General features: G+C 37.5%; 1 protein-coding gene across 34 annotated transcripts in view; it reads right to left on the reverse strand.

Moving 5' to 3' along the window:
• SEMA6D (semaphorin 6D) overlaps positions 1 to 22636 on the reverse strand; it is a 227490-nt gene that overhangs the window by 115837 nt on the left and 89017 nt on the right. For all 34 annotated transcript variants that reach the window (XM_086848367.1, XM_086848357.1, XM_086848340.1 and 31 more), the window contains one exon: positions 14684 to 14764. The gene's annotated coding sequence lies outside the window, so the exon portion shown is untranslated. The remainder of the gene's footprint in view (positions 1 to 14683; positions 14765 to 22636) is intronic.

Genomic DNA, 22636 nt, shown 5'->3' on the forward strand with positions numbered 1-22636 from the left:
AGCTGGCATTTGACCATTTCCATTTGGAATGGGAAGCAATGGGAGCTATTGGGATATGCTGATGTTTTAACAGCAAATGCAGGGAAAGAAGTAAAAGATAAGCTGCTGATTTGACTCTGAACAGACGGCCAACAAAGCAATGACACAGATTGTCAGACCTACTTAAATTCCTAGCTTTGCCCACTGAATTCTGTTGAGTAAAAAGAAACAATTTTTTCCAAACATTCAGTGTTTCTCTTTAAGAGAAAGAATTTTTACACGAGCATTTTCATACGGCACCACCTACATAAACCATACATTTTTCAAAGTGGTGTGGGATTTTGGTGTGCATCTTAAGGCATGAAACAAATGGTCTGATGGCCATTTTCCTGAAGGCACAACCTTTCATCAGGAACGTGGACTCTGTTCAGAGGAGTTTCAGCTGAACCACTTGACAGTGCTCAGAAGCTGACAACCCAGGCTCGATGCCTGTCTGCAGGTCTTTTTGCAACTCCTCTGATCTCTGACTGTGTGTGACCTTTGAGTTTACTTAACTCCACAGCCTCAAACTTGGCTCAGCCTGACATCTCGACTGTAGCACTCAAATTTCAGAAGAGAACAGAAGAAAATGGGAAAAGAGGGGAAGGTGGAAAGAGGGATGTGGTAACGAAGAGAGGAACATTGTGTTCAACTCTGTTCCAACAAACTTTTAACTATTGCCATATTTTTCTTTGGAAGCTAAGTAACTTCATGATGTGTATCACACTGCCATCCTTATCTAAAGACATTTTTTTGTCCTTATCTGAAGCTTTTTTTAGTAGAATTGTACTTGAGTAAGAAACAAAGAAACAAAGAGCTCAATCTGACTTAAAAAAATATTTAGCATTAAGAGGTGATAATTATCTTCTGTCCACCATAAAAATTCAATCAAAGTATGAAAGCCTGGGTTTATCCTATATAAACCATGGAGAAACAATTAAGAGTGTGACAAAAAGCCATCATATTTCTCAGAAGAGTTGACCCTGTTCCAAGGATAAAATGATAACTAGTGTCCTGAGTCCAGCTCGTTGACCTTCTGGAGCTGGAACTTTCAATTATACCAAATTAGCTGCGTCACATGAGCTGGCTTTGTGAGTGAGGCTGGATCAATGCAGTGCATTTCACTGAGGATGACAATGATCTAATCAATCTCAGTCACTCAATGGACAGCAATGAGGTTGTGAAGTAAGCACAAAAAAAGAATGCTGGGATCTGTCATTGTCAGGGTTACCTAGGGGCTCCCCATTTGTGCTTTTCCTTTAAATGCTAATTTTAAACGTTGAAAAAAATAACACTAAGTAGCAATTTCCTAGAAGGGGTTTTGTCACATCTATTCAGACTTATATTCTGCTTGCCAAATTGCAACCTGATGTTCAATAATGCTGGTTTTGACACTTCAGTGTAATAAAAGTGAAGATCCTTCTTTGCTCAAGGATGTCTATGACACTTTTGACACTTCTCTCCCAGAATTGCAGGCAGCCCAGATGTTCTTTGCATTAAGAAAAGCGTTGCCACAGCTGCCATGGAATGTCAGAAGATATTGGGCTCTAGGCAAAAGCAGCAAAGGGCATCCTTTTTCTTTTTAAGTGAGGAGTAATTTTTGGAGAATAAAACCTTTTGATTGAATATTAAAGCCTCAGAGGGACTTGGTAGGCAAGAGACATATTGCACTTTCTCTGCTCATGTTTCAAGGTAACTCAGAACCATTACAGAGCAGCTGTTTCCACTTCTGTTCAGAAAAATATTCCTTACCTATCAATGCCAGTGTGGCATTACTGTATCTGCTGGACATCTGGATGTTCTGATAAAGGCAAAAATAAAAATAACAGTAAGAGGTCTTGGTGATAAACTCGAGCCTTGATTTCTGGGAACTCACAAGGGTGCAAGACCCAGTCACTCCCGGATTGTTTAGGTTTCTCAAGACTAGAATCCAGGGATTTACATTCACAAGTGTTTCCTTCCACAGGTGAAAAAGCCTTGTCTACATGAAGTCTGATTCTCTGCAGCTGGACCAAAGTGTTTGAAGACCACATCATGTTCCTGGAAAAAAAAGTGCCCCTGGGTAAAACTGACCATATTTTCAGCATCATCCTCCTTATGCCTGTCCTTGTACTGTCCCCAAAACAGCTGCCAGTTGGAACGAGTAATAAACTGGACTGTGTTCCTCCTTTATTTTAAAAATATATAGGTTCTGCTCTTTTACACAGGCCACACAAGCAGTGGTTCTGTGCAAAACAAAGCGATCTAGGATGCGGAGTTCCATGGGTAGCTCCCTCAGAAGAAACGCTCTTTAAATTTAAACTAAAGCCCCAGGGCTCTCACAAGGCACTGCTCCTGTCTGTGGGTGGGCTCATGAGTCACGGTGTTTTCCTTCAGCCTGCTGCTCTTCAGCTCCATCTCCTGGAGTCACCCACTGCACTGGAAGAGCCACCTTCCCACACCACCTACCGCCCTTACAGCAGAAACAGGTTAGCATGGAGTCTAATTAATAAGTTTCCTCTGAGAGAAAAATATAAAAATAAATGTGCTGGAAATAAAATTTCTAATTTAGAAATTTCAGCTCAGGGATCTATTTTTGAGTTCTTGCAACAGAAGTTTCTCTACTGGAAGGATTGTTATTTATTTATTTATATTTGGCTTGTTACAGAAATCTGTGTGATTAATACAAATTTTAAAAGGTTTAAAACAGATCAGAGAGCTGTTATTTATACTCTTTAATAGACACTCCAAAAGTTTAAGGTAGTCTCATCATCTTCCTTAAAATAATATGAAATGGAATTGTATTTTTTTTTTCTGGAAGAGTCACTGTTAAGTTTTTTCTGTCATATCCACGGAGATGCACAAGTGGCACAGGAATTTCCTAAACAAGGTCTTACTGGGATTACTCCTTGCCTGAACTTCCCCTGTGCTGCACGGTGACCTGGCAGGTACAGGCTCTGTCAGGTTTTGGTGCTGGTTATAGTCACAGCAGGAACAGCAGAAGCCGAAGCAAGTAGTGGGGAAAACTAATCCTTTAGGATGCTGCCAGATCAGAGTTCCTGTGGAACTCTTGTGTAGCATCCACAGAGCAGTTCATGTTAGAATTGTGGCATCCATACTGTGATTTTCGTGCTGTGCTGCCAATCCAATTGTATCAAGGAGCCATCAGCCTACCCAAAGAAAGGCAGTGGAGATCAGCACCTGCTGTTGTACCTTACCACCAGGTCCTAAACGATACCTGAGATCCCTCCTGGCACTCCAGCCCTCCTGATCAGACAGGTGTTAAGGAAGACAGAACCACTGCCCAACACCTTATTCCAAATCCAGAGCAGCTGTGACCTGCAGCTGACCCTGGTGAGCTGCAGGGCCTGAGCAGCTTGAATTTTTGGTCCATGCTGCAAGTTTTTGTCCGTGTGTGGGGTAGAGTGCTACAGAACCACCCGCCAGGGATGATGCCACTTCAGCAACAGTTGCCATGTTGTCTGCTCCTTTCCCAGACATATTCCCTGGTGTGGGTGTCACTTTCACAGTCAAATGCCACTGGACACAGAGTTATGGTGGTGATTACTATGGAAAATAAGAAACACAAGGACAAATCGTTTTAACTGAAGCATCAGCAATGGAAAATGGCAGTCATCCTTAAATGTCATAGTGCCTCCCAGTTGGGCCTGGGCTCTGTGAAATGGGGAAAGGACTCCAGAATTGCATAGATCCATTATCCTCAATGGTTCAGGAGGACAAGCTCATTAGGAACTATAGCTTCATTAGGTAGCAAGAACTGCCCTGTTGTCAGGCTATGATCTATTTCTTATCTTGGATTGTGCCACAGATTTTCTCTCCCACATCCCAACCACAATTGACTACCACACCTCACTGCTTTTGGTGATGGAGCGTAGATCTTGCTTTAAGAATTATAAGCTAGAGTTTCAGTAATACCACAGGAAAATCTGCTAAACATTACTCAGTACAACCCATGTGCAGCTTTGCCCTTACTTCTCTCTAGTATGGGAAGGGATCACTTGCCAAATGGCTGCAAATATCAGCAGCTCCCATTACAGGGCTAAACTGTGCTCAGGGATTACACACACCTGAGTGCACAGTAACAACAAAAACACTGAACCACACCTCTGCAATATATATTTGCCTTTTAAGAGATGCAATATATATTTACCATTAGAGAGATGCCCACATTTACAACGTAAATCAAATAGTGAAATGAAACCGCAAATGCCAATTAAAAATACTATTTTAAAAAGCCACTGTTTTGGACACGCTGGAGGCTACAGGGAAGAAGGCAGAACACTACTTTCTTCTATGGAAATCCTTTTTCCTTTTAAAATTTGTTTTTCAAAGGCTACATGAATTAAATTTAATCTCTCGTTATAATGTTACATAGTATTTACAAAGAACTGAAAGAGGCAGAAAACAACAATATCCTAGAAATTTCTGTTATTTCTTAGGCTTCCGAAAGAAGTGCTCAGACATAATTGCTTAAAGCAAACTTCAAAAGATTCAATACACCAGCATCTGAAGCAAATACATGGCTTTTTCTATTTTAATTATCTGTTTCTTCTAATAGGTTTTACAAGACATATATGAATAGAGATCAGAGGGAGAGACAGATTTGGTATTTTACCTATGCTATTCTGAAAATGGGGTAATAACTATAGAAATGGCTGAAGCTTGCAAGGTGGTTTGTTTGTACAAGAGAAAAACTCATCCAGTGTTTCTCTTTACTGAATTCAATGATTAACTCCACTTAAAACTCAATCCTTGTGTGTCTGTTGACAAAAATCTCTACAATATAAAAGATTTAATGACAATGCTCGGCATAAATTATTTTGGCAAAATGAACCTAATATCACATCAAACACAGTTGAAAGGCAAACCTTCCAGACAACAAAACATTTTTATCTCCAGGTTCCAGTGTCCTTTTATTGTGGCAAAATCAAAATTACTTCTATCTTGAAGAATTTCTTTAGTCAAAGTGAAAGTGCTGTAGATATTGTCATTTGTCTTCTTTGCAGAGATGTTGTTCTACATATTCTAATAGGACAAGATTCTCTGGTTCCTTTCTCAAACCTGTAAAATATATTGCTGTACTGTTTCACAAAATTTAAAGCTGTTCTGATGAATACACAACTTTCATTTGGAGTTTTAAAAAAAACAACCCTTTCACGCCTCATTTATTTAGAAGCTCTTTGCCTTATCACTGCTCTAGCTATTTAAAGCACTGTTTTTCTGTTTATCAAAGCCAAATTTCTTCTTTCTCCTTTATATTTTTAAAGAAGAAAAATTAAAAAGCGACCTTTCCATTGACATTATTCTCATAACACATACCAAACTGATTTGAAAACATTAGATTTGCCAAATTTCTCCTGCATGTTGAACTGGAATCTAAATATGGCTCCTTTATTCGTGTAAGTAGAGGCTTATTTTTTCAAGAAACAATTTTCTGGAGGATTTTTGTAATGAGTATAGTGACAGCAAAATTTGAACTAGTTTTTTCTTGGGTTGTTTGGGTTGGGTTTATTTAATTATTTTTTTATCATCAATTCTCATTGTTATATGCAATCTTTGGGCATATAACTGAACATGAAATTAATTATTGGTTTACAAGGACTCCTTTGATGTGTGGCTCTCACTGCAGAGGGTGTAATGTGCGCCCAGCACCACTCCTAGGTGGGCTAGGGGAGAGGATGACCATCCTTCACTGGCCTCCAGCAGTGGCCAGAGCTCTGAGCCTTTTCATGGAGGCTCCTCCGTGCATGTCCACCAACATGGCCAGAGGGAACCTGCAGAAATGGGAAATTCCCTCACTCAGAGGGAGCTTTTGGCCCCTGTTTGTTACAAGAGGCAGAAGACCAGTTAGAAATGCATCCCATAAACTGGAAATACGATCTCAGCAAAAATCCCTGTTTTCACTCATTTTTAAATTCTCAAAATCTGCAGCTTTTGTGCAGGGTTGCTATATGATTCAGCAGGTATTTGTAAAGTTTGAAGGAAAATCTCTCTGGAACTTTTTTATGCTGTTTAAATGGCTGATGATGGGAGCCTCACATTTCTCTGGCTATTTACCCCATGCCAAAACTCCAACACTGCTGTGCCTGAGCCCTGCTGCAGCGAGAGCAGAGTCCCAAAGTGCTGTGATCAAACACTGGGACTGACTGACCAGGTGAATGTCCCCACTGAAGCAAAGGGACACAAAATTGAGTCAGCGGTAATCAAAATCTTTAGGACTCCATGTATTCTATAGAGAGCCCTGCACAAAGTCAAAGGCCTGTCTTTTTGGAGTTAATGTTAAAAAGTCCATTTTTTTTTAGCTGAGCTAACACCACAGAGGTAACGAATTCCACCAGTAAACACATCTGTGCTACGTGAGCCCTAAAATCATCGTACACCTCCCCTGAAATGTTACCTTGTCAACACATGTGCTCTGTTGACATCTGTTCACTGCTCCCCTCCTTTCACACTCATTTCAATCCCATGCTCTTGTCACTCCACTGACTACAGGCAGAAATATCCTAACCAATTTCCTTTGTGCACACACAAGCCCATCATCTCTTCCAGCCAAAGGGTATCATGTACATATTGTATCTTTTGTTCATTCCATCACAATTCACACAATTCTGTAGTTTAAAATTATTCCTAATTAGTACACACTAATATGAAAAGAAAACTCAAAGTTATCAGCATGCAATTAAACTTAGAAAGCAGACCAGAGGGCAAATGCTTAATTCTTTATAGCCACAGTGGTGTAAATGGGAAGTTGACTTCTGACATGAGTGGAATACTTCCAAATTTATACTGGCAGAAAGAAGACAATTTAGCCAGCAGTTCCTAAAATAAATAATTGAAATAATAGTTCTTGAACATATTTGTAACATAGATAAAAATATTAACACGTTGCAAGATCTCCAGACAAATCAGGCAGGATTACACTGCAGTTAGAAGTGATACTCTAATGAAAATATAGACAAGAGTTTAGTTTAGGTGAGAAATAAATCTCTCAAATATCAAGCATTCTTTTCTCTGCAAGAAATATCTCTGTATTTTCAATACCTGCACTGTTCTATGTGCCACCTATTTTTTGTACAGATGTGAAAAGCTGGGATGAGAGAATTGGTTCTGAAATTGTTTCCTACCAGAGGTATCCTGTTCCACTATAAAGATTCCGTTTCTATTTGAATTCCAGTTTTAGGCTAACTCTTGTTTAATTTTATTGTTTAAGTTGAAGACTTGTACGAATATGATCTGGTATTTTCACAAGAGCAGCAATATTCTGCCCTTTAGTTATCATAAAATCCTGCATTCTGCACATGTCCTCAGTTAATGTGAATTATTTGTTAGCTGTTAGGTGGATTTATGCTTTTCATCTCAGCCTGAACTTCCCTCATGAGCATTCAGATAAATTATTTTGAAGGCATTCAGGAGCTAAGCATCCAATTGTATTATGTTAATATTACTCAATATCTCTATACATGCATCAAATGACTGTGCTGTAGTTTACTCAATATTTTGCTTTGTTATACAAAAAATGAGTCTTAACGCAAATGAACGAGTTCCTTTTCCTCCACAGTGTTTAAGATTTTTCTGAAGTTCTGTTGATGCCATAATTGAGGTTGAGCATGTGTCTAAGTGCTGCCTGAGATGGGTCCCTATTCCCCAACGTGCTGTTTGTCTCTGGTAGCTGATGGAAGATTGCTTTACTCTTTGCTCATTAATATAAATACATCTAATCCTCTCTTTGCACAAGTTGTGTGCCACAAAATCAGGTTTATGATTCTGTCACACACATTTTAGGAATATTCCACACACCTATTTGTGGAATTACGCCTAAAAATATAGTAATATACATTTCAAATATTTGGGGGGAAATACAGACTTCTAACTTTAAAGTGCATATCAGTGTACACAACGGGTAAATTGAATTAAGGACTGAATTTCAACTCTGTGTTTCCTGTCTTTGAGCTTCATTGTGCCACCTTAGTATTGGGTTAACACAGTACATACATAGAATATATGTTACAAGATTTGTGAATAAGTGATTCTCATCTCCTTTGTAAGGAAAATTGACTCCATTACAGGAGAGGAGAGACATCAAGCTAACATTACATGAAGTCATAATCCTCTATTGAGACACTGCACAATGACATTGTTAACATTAGTATGCAATATTTATTATAGATAAAAGAGGCTATTGAGGCTTTCAACCCATAATCAGCTCTGTGTGGATGACTTCACTGTAGGAACACAGTGGAGTTATAATGAGGATAAAAGATTTATTTATACCTAAACATGTTCTCATTAGTAATTCTGCACTAGCATGTAACAGATACAATTGAAGGACCAGTAGGGTTTTTGTGGGGAGTTTTTCTGTTTGTTTCTTTGGGGCTTTTTGTTTGTTTTAAATTACTACTTGTTGTTTGCACTTTGACTATGAACATTTAGTAAGAAAAAAATAAAGACACTAATTGATGAGTTGATCGTATTGTGTATTATTAATTCTCATGAATGAAGAATGATTCCATTTTTATGGAATACAGTATCATCCCATCACTCCATAACAGGGAAATCCAATGAGCCGTTAGCTCAGACTTTGGTAAAAAAGGAGAATTGTTTCTGAAGAGATCCTACCTGCACATGTAACGTATAGTCACAAAGCACCATGTCATGTAAGATTCTTACTGACCTGCCTTTATATTACACTCTTTTCCAAACACCCTATTTTATATTTAACAGGAAAGGACTAACCCTCACTTCATGGAAGGCACCCAAAGACCCTTCCAAGATCTCTCATGGAGTTTGGGCTATCATCTCACAGTCTATTTGGAGGAAATGGAACTCAGCTTAATGCCAAATCCTCTGCACTACCTCACTTTGTCTTACTACCATAAATCTCTCCCTGGGGTCTGGGTTTAATTTCAGAGTACAGTTTCACATTTACCTTTGCCAGGTGAAACCTAGGAAAAATTAGGCAATGGTTCAAATATATGTGCATACTTCATGTTTCTAGCTGGTCTAATTTGTCACCTTTAATTACAATTTGATCTCACACAGTTCTGTTGGTAAAGAATTAAAATCCTTAAGATATTTGGAGAAATTTCACTACTAATGGACTTACAAGAAGTGTCAGTATGTTTATATATAATTTGGCGAATGTTCTCTGTGTAACAAGAACCAGCACCACAACCACTGTTTAACAGAATCACCAGGAATAAATTAAGTAATGCATAATTTTTTATCTTGGAAGAATGAAGTTTATCATTTTTCATCTTGGGAAATACACTGACATGGTTCATCTCTTTCCAAAGCTGTGTTTAAGTTGATTATATGCAAGCTAACTGATAAGAAAATGTTATTCATATTGAAAAACAAATAATTTAATTTAGAACCACTCAGCTCAGGAGGGAAAGTTCTTAACAACAATTACTTAGAGATCTGAAGAATTCCACTCCACCTTCACATGTAGATTAAAAAGAAATAATTACATTTTCTGTTAATTTCAGCTGTTCATTTTCAGCAATAAAATATCAAAGTTCTTTCTCTTGAAAAAAATCAACTCCTTGAGAAATACTCTTTCCTTAGCATTCTGTAGTCTTGAACTTCCCCTTTTATTCAGTCTTTGTTTGCATAAAATTTTATTTATTCTACTGAAAGTGGGATTTAAAGAAATAAAAAAAAAAGAAGCTTGAATTTTGAAAACCAAGACATTATTCCTAGCCAAATCTGCTTAAAGGAAGTAGCTGTAAAAACTTAACTCAGCTGACATAAATTTCTTTCATTTCATATGCTCTTTCTGTCACCATACTTATAAACCCTCAGGCTCCATTAGAACAGATACAATGCTGAGAGCAAGTAAGTTCCTGTTACAATATAATGGAACAAAAAATACAGAGATTGTATGATTTTCATACAGTAAATACAATGTCCTGTTTAGATCTTACTGCCCTAGGGTTTTTTGCCTCAGTTGTGATAGAGTGCCTGAGGTGAACAGAAAGATGAGTTTCAAAATTTTGATTAAATTCTTCCTATAAAAAATTTAAATATTTGCATATATGTAATATTATACAAGTGCACAGTGCATATTTTCAGACTATGCATTTGGGATACAGATTACAAGCTTCAGCACATTAAGTGAAATTTTTTAGAAATATTTCCAAATTTATAATTTCAATTATTTTGTTCTAATGATGCACAACACAACCAGGCTTGGAAGGTCCCTACTACCTCTGCTGTCAATCCAGCTCTTAACACTTTAATCTCCAAGGACCCAGGCCAGGTCCTGCTAAATGCAGTGGAAACACTTGCCCTGACTTCACCAGAAACCAGATCCACAAAGACCTTAAAGTCAGCTATTGAACTAATATTATTTTCTTCTGATTCATGCATTTTTCTGGCATAAAAATAACCCAGTTTTGTTTCTTTAATGGGTTTTTCACAGTAATCTGGGTGGCTGATGCATCTGCAATCTGACAGAACAGATATCTCTTTTTGCAGAGTGTATATAAGTTTTCCCATCTATCTCAGAAAAAGTCTTACAAAGCTATTCAGAACTCAGTACACGTTCCTTCCTCTTCACAACTCATTTTCCTTTTTTTTTTTTTGTGACAACCTAGGCAATAATTCACAGCTCACTGGGTCTCCTAAATAACCCCCTTTATATTTACATGGTAGGCATTCCCCCCATTACCCTGCGGGATTCAGCCGTATTGGCAGGCAGTCATTAGGAATTCTTAAGACCATGGAGGTTTAACATCCCTTTCTCTAGTGGCTTTGAAAACACCCCGTATGGTTACAATCTCGGCAAATATACAGAAAATCTCGGCAATTTAACAATAACATAAAATGTGTCATTTTGTAATTTCTAAGTGGTTCCTTCTTTGGGTCCCATCCAGACTCACACATGAACCCTTTCAAGCTCAGAAGCATTCCACCCAATGGAGGATTGTTATGTTTCTTTCTTTGGCTAGAAAAACAAGCAAATCACACCTGCTATTGATGAATGGAGAAAAGTCCTTTTAGGAAACACAGATGAATTAATATAAAGGTAGAAAAATGCATTATGAGAAAGATACTGGTATCTAACACTCACAAAAGTGTGATTTTCACTAAAAGGTCATTTTTTCACCAGAAAGACATGATCTGAGCACAAAAGAGCCAGATTTCCAGGGTTTATGATCTTGCTCTGACCGAGAAGCTCCCTGCAATTGACTTCCCCTCACTGCCCATGGAAAATCATTAGAGACATGGCTCTACAGACTTGCCACTGACATCTCCCAGCTGGTCACTCACTCCTTCCTTTCCCTAACACATGGACTACAGCAATAACAACACCTCCTCAAACCCTTTAGTCAGTGCCAAGTACTATTATGGAGGCCTGGAGGAATATGAAAGGAGAAACTAAAGAAGTTGATTCATATTAACATTGCTGCTGCTTGGTTCTGGGATCTCCACTTGTTCTGAAGAAATCTCCAAACAAACCTGGAGTAGCATACTGCCAATCACACCCCCAGAAGTTTCCATCCCATGAGCCTTGAACTGATGCAGATGTCCGAAATTTGATTTATTGACTGCACGGATAAATTTTTCAAATTAATATATCAAGAGGCTTACACCAGAAAAAAACTCAAGAAAAGTGATTTCATTATGAAAGAGGAAAAAAAAATACAACCAGCCTTTTGTTTACAACTGGACTATTCTCTTTTCAGTGTTATCTGAAAGTTTAATTGGGGTATGTGCTTCTTTGATGAGAAGCAGAGCCTTCATGATACAATGCCTTGTATGTGTCACATACAAAGTTAATAGATATGTCCAGATTTAAGGAGTGGATTCTGGGTAATTCTTAAAATTAGAGCCATTCACACTGATCCAGAAGCCATGACAGAATATGAAAAGTATGCAGTGACAGCTAAATCTGCAATGTCTTTTCTCTTGTTAGTGAAATGAGTATATCTTAAAAAATTAGTAAATCTTAAATTTTTAAGACCAACAGGCACTTCAGTATACATTTGCCATACTTACAAAGTCCAAATGACATGCTCTAAACAATTTACCACTACAGTTGTAATGAAAGAAAAGGGTCCAAATCCCTGCCCCCCCCCAATTGTTTGGAATTTCCTTTAATTTAAGTGAGTAGTTCTTACATTTTTTCTTATGGAATCCTGTAGCTTCTGAAGACTTCTCTTTCACTTTTGAAATATCTGTAGAATTCAATATCCCCTTATCATTTTAAATGCATGGGTAATGCTTTTTTAAAAGCTGATTATTTGTTTAAAGTTCAAGTAATAAAAGTATCACTTTATTGAAAAAAGTCCTGGGTGCAAAGTGGTATTTTTGGATGCTAATTGGTCATGTATACCAGTCACTCATGAAACACATGCTAAAAACACTCAAAAGTGTTCAGAAATGTCTCTCTAAGTCATAAATCTTTTACAGGTAAAATTATGTGAAAGAAGGAATAGAAAAATCACATTCAACATCTGGAGTCAGATGAGTTTACTGAAGTAAAATTGCAAAATTAAATTTAGATGAACTTAATTAAAAAAGGGACCCAATTTAATATGGACATTCATCAACTTCTCATTGAAAATCTTTCTTGCCTCAAGAAAATATAATAAAGTATGAACACAAAACCCATATAAAGGCTGAAATGAAGTGTGAAGGGACGGTGAAATAAAGAAAGGCAGGAAGAAGGAACACTCTTTTTTCCTCATTTAACAGACATCCACACACACACTTTCTGTTAATTGCACAGAATATTGAACTATTTTTAAACTCCATAACAGTTCAACAAGCGAGCTGGTCATCTGTATGCCCTGAAGGTCGTTCCTCCTTCTGAGGCATATGCTGTGTATTTACTGATAACTTGAATATGGAAGTTCCTCTTTCTCTCTCCCTGTATGTCTTTCTAGTCCCCCAATTTTTTCTCCTAGATCCTACAGGACTTTATCTAACCCAGTTATAGTTTTTAGTGCTTCAGTGTCCGTTACCCAAGTGGTTCTTGCTGAAGTGAATAGGAGTTTTGTCACAGGGCTGGGCCTCAGATGACTTGTAATGGATTTTCGTTTGCCTCAGCTAAGAGACAACAAATGCAGCTCTCTTATTTTCCTTTGTTAGGTCATTATTGTCTTGGTTTTTTTTCAGGGAAAAAAGATCTCATAGTTTAGTCCAGTCACTTTTGGCTTTCATGAATTCTGTCTGTCAGAACAGCATTGACTTTCTACTCTCTAAGTCACAGTGCTTATAGATTTTAGTAATGTCAAATAACAATTTGAAAAGTTAAGAATAGCATTGTTAGGATCGTATTGTTTCCTTATAAAACTGCCTTGATAATTTGTTGTTCTGCACACTGGTTATGTGATCAAGTAACATGATATGAGTGCTGTATTCTTTTATTTCTAATAAATGCTCTAAGGGAGATACTGTCCTTTATTAGAATCACATCCCCACATTATGAAAGTCACCCAGCAATAATGAAATGTAATCTGTCTTGAGGATTCATGATAACACAGCATTATGCTCATTTTTTGTATGAATAGAGCATGACAGAATAGGACTGCTATTGTTGTTGAATACATCTTTAAACGGAAGCAGTGATTTTATTGAAGTATTTGGTTAATGATAATAAATTGCTAGAGGAATGTTTCCATGTCAGAAAAGTTCTTGCTTTTGCAGTGTAATCTAATTTTTTTTAAAAATATACTTCAATAGCCTGTAACTGTAAGGACTTGGAAGGGATGATACTTGACATCTGTATTACAGTGATCTAAAAGCAGCATGAGCACGAATGGCCAAGCTGAGTCCAAGGGCTGCCCAGGCCCTGCCTCCAGCAGTAGCCCTTAGTTGCTGCTGTGTGCAGGAGTGTCACATGGAGTGGGGTGACTTCCAATGCCTCTCCAGGGCCCAAAACACTCCACGAGGTATATGGCATAACAGGGAGAATCATTTTGACCAAAAATATTGTCAAAAATAATATAACCTAAAATTAGGTGTTTCTTCCTGAAAAAGCTGAGCACTTAGGCACCAACATGAGTTCCAGTTAAAGAACTATTTCACTCTACCCAGCTACTGCAGAAGGTTTATTCCAAATGACACGAAAGCACAGTAGCATTCAGCTACCCTCTCTTCCCTTTCTTTTAAAAAAGCTGGGAAGTCATCTCTGCAGCAGAGTTGTGCTTCAAGATACAGATAGATTATGTCTCCCTACAAATTTCTCCACAGCAGTATTTGAAAATCTGACTCAAGGTTTGATGAATCAGACTAATTACAACAGAGAGAGCATTAGAAGAGAAAAAACAAATGTAATTTTACAATTTATTGCTTTGTTTTCAGCAATAAGAAGCCACCGGATTTCCTTCTTGTGCATTTTACTTTCTCTTTGGAGTCTGCCCAATGGTTACATTCTCTGAAATGTACAATGTCAAACCTTCTGAGAGCAGTTACATTAGTAGAGAGGACAATAAAAAAGCCCTTTTGATTTTAGTCTGATGAAAATTGCTCAGAACTTGTGTCCTGAGCTCCTGAGCTCAATCTCTCACAGATCAATATATGTTCTTATTATCTCTCTATCGTTGTATTGGTCAAGGGGAAGTGCTTCATTTTTCACACAGATTCAATTTTAGTATAACATAACAGACACCAGTAATATTCTAACATGGTTTACTATGGCATCTTTAGAACTTACCACTGAGACTGAATGTGAAGATCCCTAAATTGCTGGCATCAGTGTTCCTGTAAACTCTGGCACAATTTCAGATGGGTTATCCTGCCAAAAGTCAGAGGAAAATATTCATCAGACAGATGATTACTTTTAATCACACTTAGCCAGTACCCGTGAAAGCCTTACTTTATAAATGCCTGCTGCAGGTTTAATGATAAGACCACTGCAATAGCTCTGAATGCAACACACCTGCACATTGACTTTTCAAGTGTCTGTGAACCTGAATACTGATTCTCAGAGGGTACTTTCTGTAGAAAAATTGTCCTTTCATAAAAGCAATTCAACAGATTTTACCAGAAAAAAAACCAGTGTATTTCAGTATTAGTTTTAATAAACTTCAATAGAAGGACGCCTCCTGGAAAAAAAGCAAACAAACAAAAATGCACAAAATTGGCCAACCCTAAATTAACGAAGTGTACAACTCATATGCACTTCATTTTCCTTTCACATCAAAGGGGTTTTGAAGTTCAGATAAATTTGCCTCCTAATAGTTTTAGTACAGGACTATCTCTGTTAACATCTGAAAAATAACATTAAGAGCTGGCATTTAACAGCTTATTTGTATTACAGCACTTCAGGAACAAGAAAACTTGTAATTTCTACCATATGTGAAAGGTTTGTTTCATTAAAGTATTTCTGTTTCTTGACAAAAAAATAGACTGAGAAAAACTCCAGCAAAAGGATTATTTTAAAAAAATACATGTATAATGTAATATTTTTGCATAACTTTGCATATGATACTAAACACAGGTATGTACATTTGTTTCATTAATGTTTGTACAGTTATGTTATACACGGTTTAAATTACTTCTGTTTAGGAGAACATGAAACTATCTTGAAGTGAGAGCGAAGAAGAAGTGGAATTGATGACAAGAAATATATAAGCAGGTGGAGCAATGTTCTTGGGTCAGACCAGTTTTATGATCTTGTAGCACTCAAACCCAAGTTGTCTCTACAATGACAGAGCAAATTTAAAACAATAAAAAAAACTGTAAGGAGCCATCATCAAGCCCTAGATGAATACAGAGGGCCTCCATATCTCTTCTTTCCTCTTGGACTCAAGCTCCCAATGAAAATATTACCATTTTCACTATGCAACAACAAATTCCTTAGAGTGAGATTTTCAAAGACATGTAGGGAACTGGGTGTCTAATTCCCCCAGGCAGTTTTGAAAAGTGCATGATAAATATACTCTATAGCTCCTTATACATCAAACAATATCCCAGTGCACTCCACATTAATCTTTAATCTAGACACTTTAATCTTCAAATCTTCATACAATAATCTTCAATGAAAGGTTCTTTCAGGGAGTTTACAGTATATTTAACACAATTTAAAAGCCACAAGTGCATTGCCCTAGCTTTTAATATCCAGAAAATGTTTTATAAATTAGATCAACCACACCCTAGCCAAGGTTTCTGTGTTTTTAATATCTTTGGAGGGAGATTACAACGAAAGGGTGCTGGAGGGAATGACTTAGCTGGTTAAGCACCCCAGAACCATAGCTGCTGATCCCCGAGTTTATTCAGCGTTTCATTTTCCAAGGTAAGGGCTTGTGTCTCTTGTAGGTATGAAAACAGCACATGTTACAGTGAATACTACTCTGTTTTGGCAGCTCTCTGTATGCACATCTGGACACAGACATAGTTTCCATATCTGCATTTTTGCCAAAAATATTAACTGTTAGAATAGTGTGCCGGGCCCATTTTGCAGGGATATAACCATGACTTCAACTGCTCCTGGCCTTTATTGTTCCCTTCACTGCTCTTTACCACAGCACTTCCCAGTTCTACTCACAGAGCAGGACTCCACAGCATTAGCCTTCACCAAATGCACAGTGGAACTCCTCAGAATTTGTACAGTGGATTGAGGACAAAAGGCAATAGGTCAGTATGAAGTAAGGGGGAAAAAAAAGAAGAAAATAGCCATTATGACTTTCTGTAGGGAACCTAGTAATAGCACATTTTGAAGAGAATTTTGAAGAACCAGCTTTGCAGAAGCACCTGAAGTGTTCCAGAGAAAGCACAAAGGTACTGCCTTGAAAACAAGAGTTGAAGAAGAAATCGACACTGAATGGAGAAATTAAATGAGCTGGTGAAAAAAGGGAGAGTCACCTGAAAATAATGGTAAACAAAACATCCAGAAAAATAGAAGAAACTAAGAAAATAACTTTTCTAACATTATTTGAGTTGTGTAAGGTAATCTCTGGCTTCCCTTTAACCTCCAGAACTGGAGATGTGAGAAGGCAAATTCACCAAGAAGCACATGGAGGAGAGAGAAGTGCAATGGAAGCCAAAAGAGGAGAGCATCACAGTATGATTATTGAAATTAAAACAGCTGATTGATTCACAGGGTCAAAGGTGGAATACCCACTCTGATTAGGCTGGAGAAAGTTACTGCAAACCAGTTTAAGCAGTTCCCATTGACAATAGAGAGTGGGAATTAGATGGATAGGACTGCAGCATGCTCCATGAATTCAGGTATGAGAGCCTCTTAGAAGAAAAGGTTGGGTAAACACTGGGATATTTCAAATAAGTGAAAGGCTAAGGAAAGCTTGAAGATTTGTAAGAAAAGAGAAAGAGAGTGTCAGATTGAAGGAAAAAAGGGATCAGATGGGGAAATGCATAGAGGGTGAGCAGAGGACAGCAGTTGGCAAACTTTATAACTTGTGACAGGCTAGAGGACTGTTTCAGGAACAGAGCAGCCAGTAAAGGGAGCAGTTATGAAGATCATTTATCAGTTCTCACTGGGAAGAAATTGTTAAGATCCTTCTCAGAAAAAGAAATTCTGGTGGAGAAGAGGCTTTGAGGAATAAGTCAAAGGTGCTGAAGAGGAGATTAGGGCTATGGTGAAGATTTCAGGAACAGTAAGTAGGCAACTGATAGAATTGAGAAAAAAGAGTGTCTGTGCCATGGAGGGAGTCAGCTTGGTCATGAAGTTTCTCTGCTGGATATATTTATAGGAAATATCTGTAGGAACAGTGGTGTTGGTGGCTTTGAGAGATTCAGAGAGAAGGCAGAAGCTGAACTCAATCAATTCAAGAACATCACTTGCCTTTGTGCAAGAAGACCAAGGGAGGAGGGACAATAAAGAAGTTCCTGGTCATGTTCTACCTTTGCTAGACCAAGTCATAAGTGTGTCTTTATTTAAAACTCTCAGGTGTCTGTCACAGGCAAACAGAACTTGACAAGTGGATGAATTTAATATACCATGAAGTTCCAGCACTTGAAAAATGATTGCAGATCCACAAAAGGTCTCTGAATTCCTGTTTTATATTCAGACGTGACACCTGAACTGGCTGAAAGATATGGGCATATTTGTTCCACTATGCTTTTTATCTCAGAAAAATACCATGATTTGTACTTTGAGGAAAAACATGAAATATTTCATATTCATGGGACATATTTCAGTGTGAGGACATGAAGAGTTGGTGATTTGGGTTCAAATTTCCATTCTTTTCATGGTCAAGCCCATTCTAAGGCCAGAAAGATGTATATCACATTTCTGGCAATGCAGATGGTTTTCTGCACGGAGTTTTGAGCAGAGACAGCATCGAGCCCCTCAAAATATTGTCAGAAAAATACAATGATACAATGTCTGAGAAAGCTAATGCTATGATTTCTATAAGGCAAATTTATAGTCCTGGGAAGCAAAGAGAATTTGGGGATAATAGTAGTACTAATGGTCCAGAAAGCTTCGTGAAAGTAAACTACTGTGAGACATTGAGAATAGACTTTTTTTTTTTTTTAATGAAGGTATTTTTATATAAAGGATTCAGATAAAATTTTACACTGTTTTGGCAAAGTCAGGAATTGAGACTAAAGGAGTGGAAATGAGAAAAATAGTCAAAAAATTTAAGTGAAAAAGCTTTAAGAAAGACAACCTCAAGTGACATCTTTAGAGGGAAACAATCAGCTGAGAGGACATAACTGATGATTCCCTAAAAATGAAATTTATATTGCAAATCACAAGGATATCTCTGATGGTAGTCATGACTCCAGCTTGCTGAGTAGCGTGTCACAGATGGTATCCAGTACAACAAAGACCTTCGTAAGAGGAGCATTAATCTCAAGCAAACATTAATACTTTCAAAACACTTTTAAAACTTTCGAGATTAAGGAAGATAAACTAATGCTTGAACTGGTAATATCCTAAAAATTCTCTAGGAACCCAATGCTTAATTTTACACCTTAACTTGACTGAATAGATTATCATTAGATACTCATTAATTTACACATCATTAGTCTGTGCAAACTATTTTCATGACTCAACAGAAGAAATCCAGTAGCACCAAATACAACAATTTAGAATGAGATTTCTCACCATTTTTCCTTCATGAATCTACTCTTTATTTATTTCCATGTAAATGCATTGAATTTAACAGAATTTTCCAAAATAGTAATAATAAATTTTTATTTCTTTAGATATATATACATACATCAAAAAAGGTGCATCTATCCACCCTGAACTGAGCATTCTTCACTAAGAAGAAATGCAGCTCAGTGTAGCAACATCTGCTAGTACATCTAACAGTGGAGTGAAACACTGGAAGACCACTACTGGAGTTATTTCCCTCAAAATAATGTAAATCCAATATCGAATTGGTTACGCAACTCAGCTGTCACAAGGTTTCATACAGTATAGAAAAGCTGCATTTTAATGTTTTCTGCGGGAAGGAGAGGAGGTGTGAGGAGATGTGAGTTCTGTTTAACACTAAACTGCTTTTAATGCTGTGAAATATGTGGAAGCAAGGTTAATTGAAAACCTGATGTAATATAAAAATAGGTTCAGACTTTAACAGAAATACATATGGTATATAAAGCTCCACTGAGCCCAGGTGGATAAGTGAGCATTTTTAATGCACATTAGTTGGAGAAATGAAGAAGCAGAAGCAGATAATAAGTATTACTAAACTGGAATATTCTGAAGGTCTGGAAGAGAGATAGAAAACCAGTATCATGGAAATTTCGTAGATTACTTTTCCTTCCCACCCAGAGAATACTGAGTCCCCTGTTTCCCTTTAGTTACTGGCTGTGGTTATCACTGCCCCAAGGAAAAGGGGGTGGCTTTCAGAAACAGACTTTAAGCGAGAATATCTGGACTCCCCCGTAAAGACACAACATGGATGGGTGAAGTACAGGACTTCACAGAGCAGCTCTTTTCTGCCTCAGTCCTCCTATACCCTACAGGAGAGAAGACCAGGACCACAGAACAGAGGAATGTGCAGGTCTGCCTCTGTCCTGCAAGGATAGTTCTCTCTCCTTGGACATGCTTTTATTAGGCTGGAGTTATTCACGATCCCCAAGAAAGTGGAATCCTAGTCTGAATATGCATTATAGCATGATGTGCCCCACATCATTCTTAAAAACCATCTAATTATAAGCATATCTATCTCTCTATCTCCATTAAGACATATAAAACTTCATAAAAATTCATTGCCACAGAAATTGATTCCTGGGTTTGGTTCATCTACTACTGACACATGTGGTAAAAACCCATGTTCTCTGTTATGTTGTCTCAGTCAGCATCAAGCAGCCAAGATGCAGGCACCAGGTCATGCACACCTGAACCTCCTGGAAGCTCTATTCTCTTCCAGTCACATATTAACAGTCTCTTCCAAAATGTAACTGTCCCCAGTTCTACAGAAATCTGCCCTTTCTACCATAATGCAGCTCATTTCACTGTTATTGCTACCTGGTCCCTGTTGCAAAAGGATGCAAACTTCACACCTTCTCACTAACAAATGCATGAATTTAATGTGACTCCCAGGCCAATCAGTCAGAATGATGGTAATACACTAAAATATCAAGGCAGAGAAATCTCTTTATAAAGGAAAATTCCTGAAAAGGTACTTTTTATCAAAAAGCACAACCCCCCCAATAATAATGACACATGACAGATTAATGAATGGCCATTACTTGCTTGTTTGTAAAAGTGATATGCTACAATTTATCATTTAAAATAATAGCTAATTGAAAAGCTTTTATCACATCTGATTTAAGATGTCTTTACATATTATGGCAATATCATGCTTTCCTGTGTTTGAGACTAACAGACAGTAACACCACTCCCATATTTGAAGACCATGCCTTAAGCACAATAATATATGAAAATCTGAAGGCTCAGGAGGACATATGTGAAAAGCAATGCTTGTACCTCATTAGCTGCACCCCAACCAACTTAATTGCATGTGTAGAATATACTCATTTAAATGCAGCTGTATGTGTGACATAGCTTTGGAAACTCTGGCTTAAATTAACAATAAATTTTTGTTCTTTCGTTTTTCTTGCCCCTTATTTACAAAGGACTATCAAACCCCTTTGATTTCATAGTTTAATAGCAACATGTTTTGCTGTTAACAGGATCTGAAATATGTACTCAGGCAAGCATTCAGCACCTTCTAAACCCCATTTTGTGAGCTAGAATACTTCTAAATGAAACCATTTCTCCCTCTTTACAAGGCAGTCAGCTCACATAACCAGATGTTGACAATCATATTGAATTATAACACAAAATTTATTAGGTTAACAGAGAAGAAACACCCACCATCACACAAGCAGTGAATTTAAACTTATTTTTATCTAGTGATTTGCTACAAAAGGACGTACTACCAGCTACACCATTTGGTGCTGCAGGCCTGCCTGTTTTGATGCAGCCTTTTGCTTTTTTAAGACATTAGCCCAAACCAGTGAAGTCAATGGAGAAGGGTATTTGCTCCAAGGATATGCCCACGTTTACATGTACCTTCCACAGAAACACTCAATCCTGCAGCCTCAGCATAGCAGTTCTTTGCCCAATTTTTTCTTCAAATCTATCTTTCCAAACCTGGCTCTAGACATAAAGACTTATGTTTTTGGCACAATGACACATTGGTGAGAACAAGTATTTAAGACATCACTTTCATTATTAATAAAATTAAAACTGTACAGCTTGAAACAGTATGTCAACAAGCAGTTATTTTTCATCTTACATCTGCATACATAGTTACTTCAAAGGCGTATTAGGTACTTGGTCCAATTCAGAAGATTCCCTTTGAAAATGCATTTGAATGAATGTAACCCTTTTTCTACAGAGATTTGACTAAACATTTTTGTTACAGCAGTTTTGCATGGTAATGCAATCAGTATCCCAGGAGGCTCATCCTTCACAAGATGCCTGCCTGCAGCTCTACCTGCAAAGTTATATTATGGCAGCCTTCACAGATAACAAAGTACAGAAACTGTAATGCATAAAGCAGCACAATTGTCTGTCAGAGGCTGTCTAAAAAAAAACAACCAAAAAACCCCAAGCAAACCCCCCCACCCCAGTTTTCAACAGAAATATTCATGATATGACAGTGCTTCATTTCAGGAACCAGTGGGCATAGGCTGTATTGCTCATTCACTTAAAACAAATAGTGAGGAGATTCCATGAACAATTTCTATTTCCTGGACAAAGCAAAGAGCATTACTGCTTTTCAGAGGAAAGGTGAAACAGTAGTGATAAAGCTGTGAACTGAATAAATATAAAGACTATGAAGTGATTTACTATTCTTACTGCAGCCAGCTAGCAACAAAGTCAATCTCTTTGGCTGAGGCAGTGATTAGTGAGTGCAGTTGACCTGTGATATCCACTGCTTTTAATCCAATGGTTTGCACCTTATGTTAAAAGCTGAACTTGCAGAACAGTATTTATTCCTTTTGAAACCTCTCCATTTTTTTTTCAAAGATCTTATTTTTACAAGGTGCTTAAGTAAAGGACTATGTAGAATTAAATAATAACTGAAAATAATTACTAGTAAAATCATAACACAGGTCACATTTGCATGTGTTTACATACATATGGCACTGATAAAGAACCATGAATCTAAACTGGAGTCTTGATAAAGTGGACTTGTAAACAGGTTTTATTCTCTTTTTTTTTTTTCCCATATCCTTG

Source organism: Cyanistes caeruleus, chromosome 13, assembly GCF_971803275.1.
Source record: "Cyanistes caeruleus chromosome 13, bCyaCae1.hap1.1, whole genome shotgun sequence".
Lineage (NCBI taxonomy): Eukaryota > Metazoa > Chordata > Aves > Passeriformes > Paridae > Cyanistes > Cyanistes caeruleus.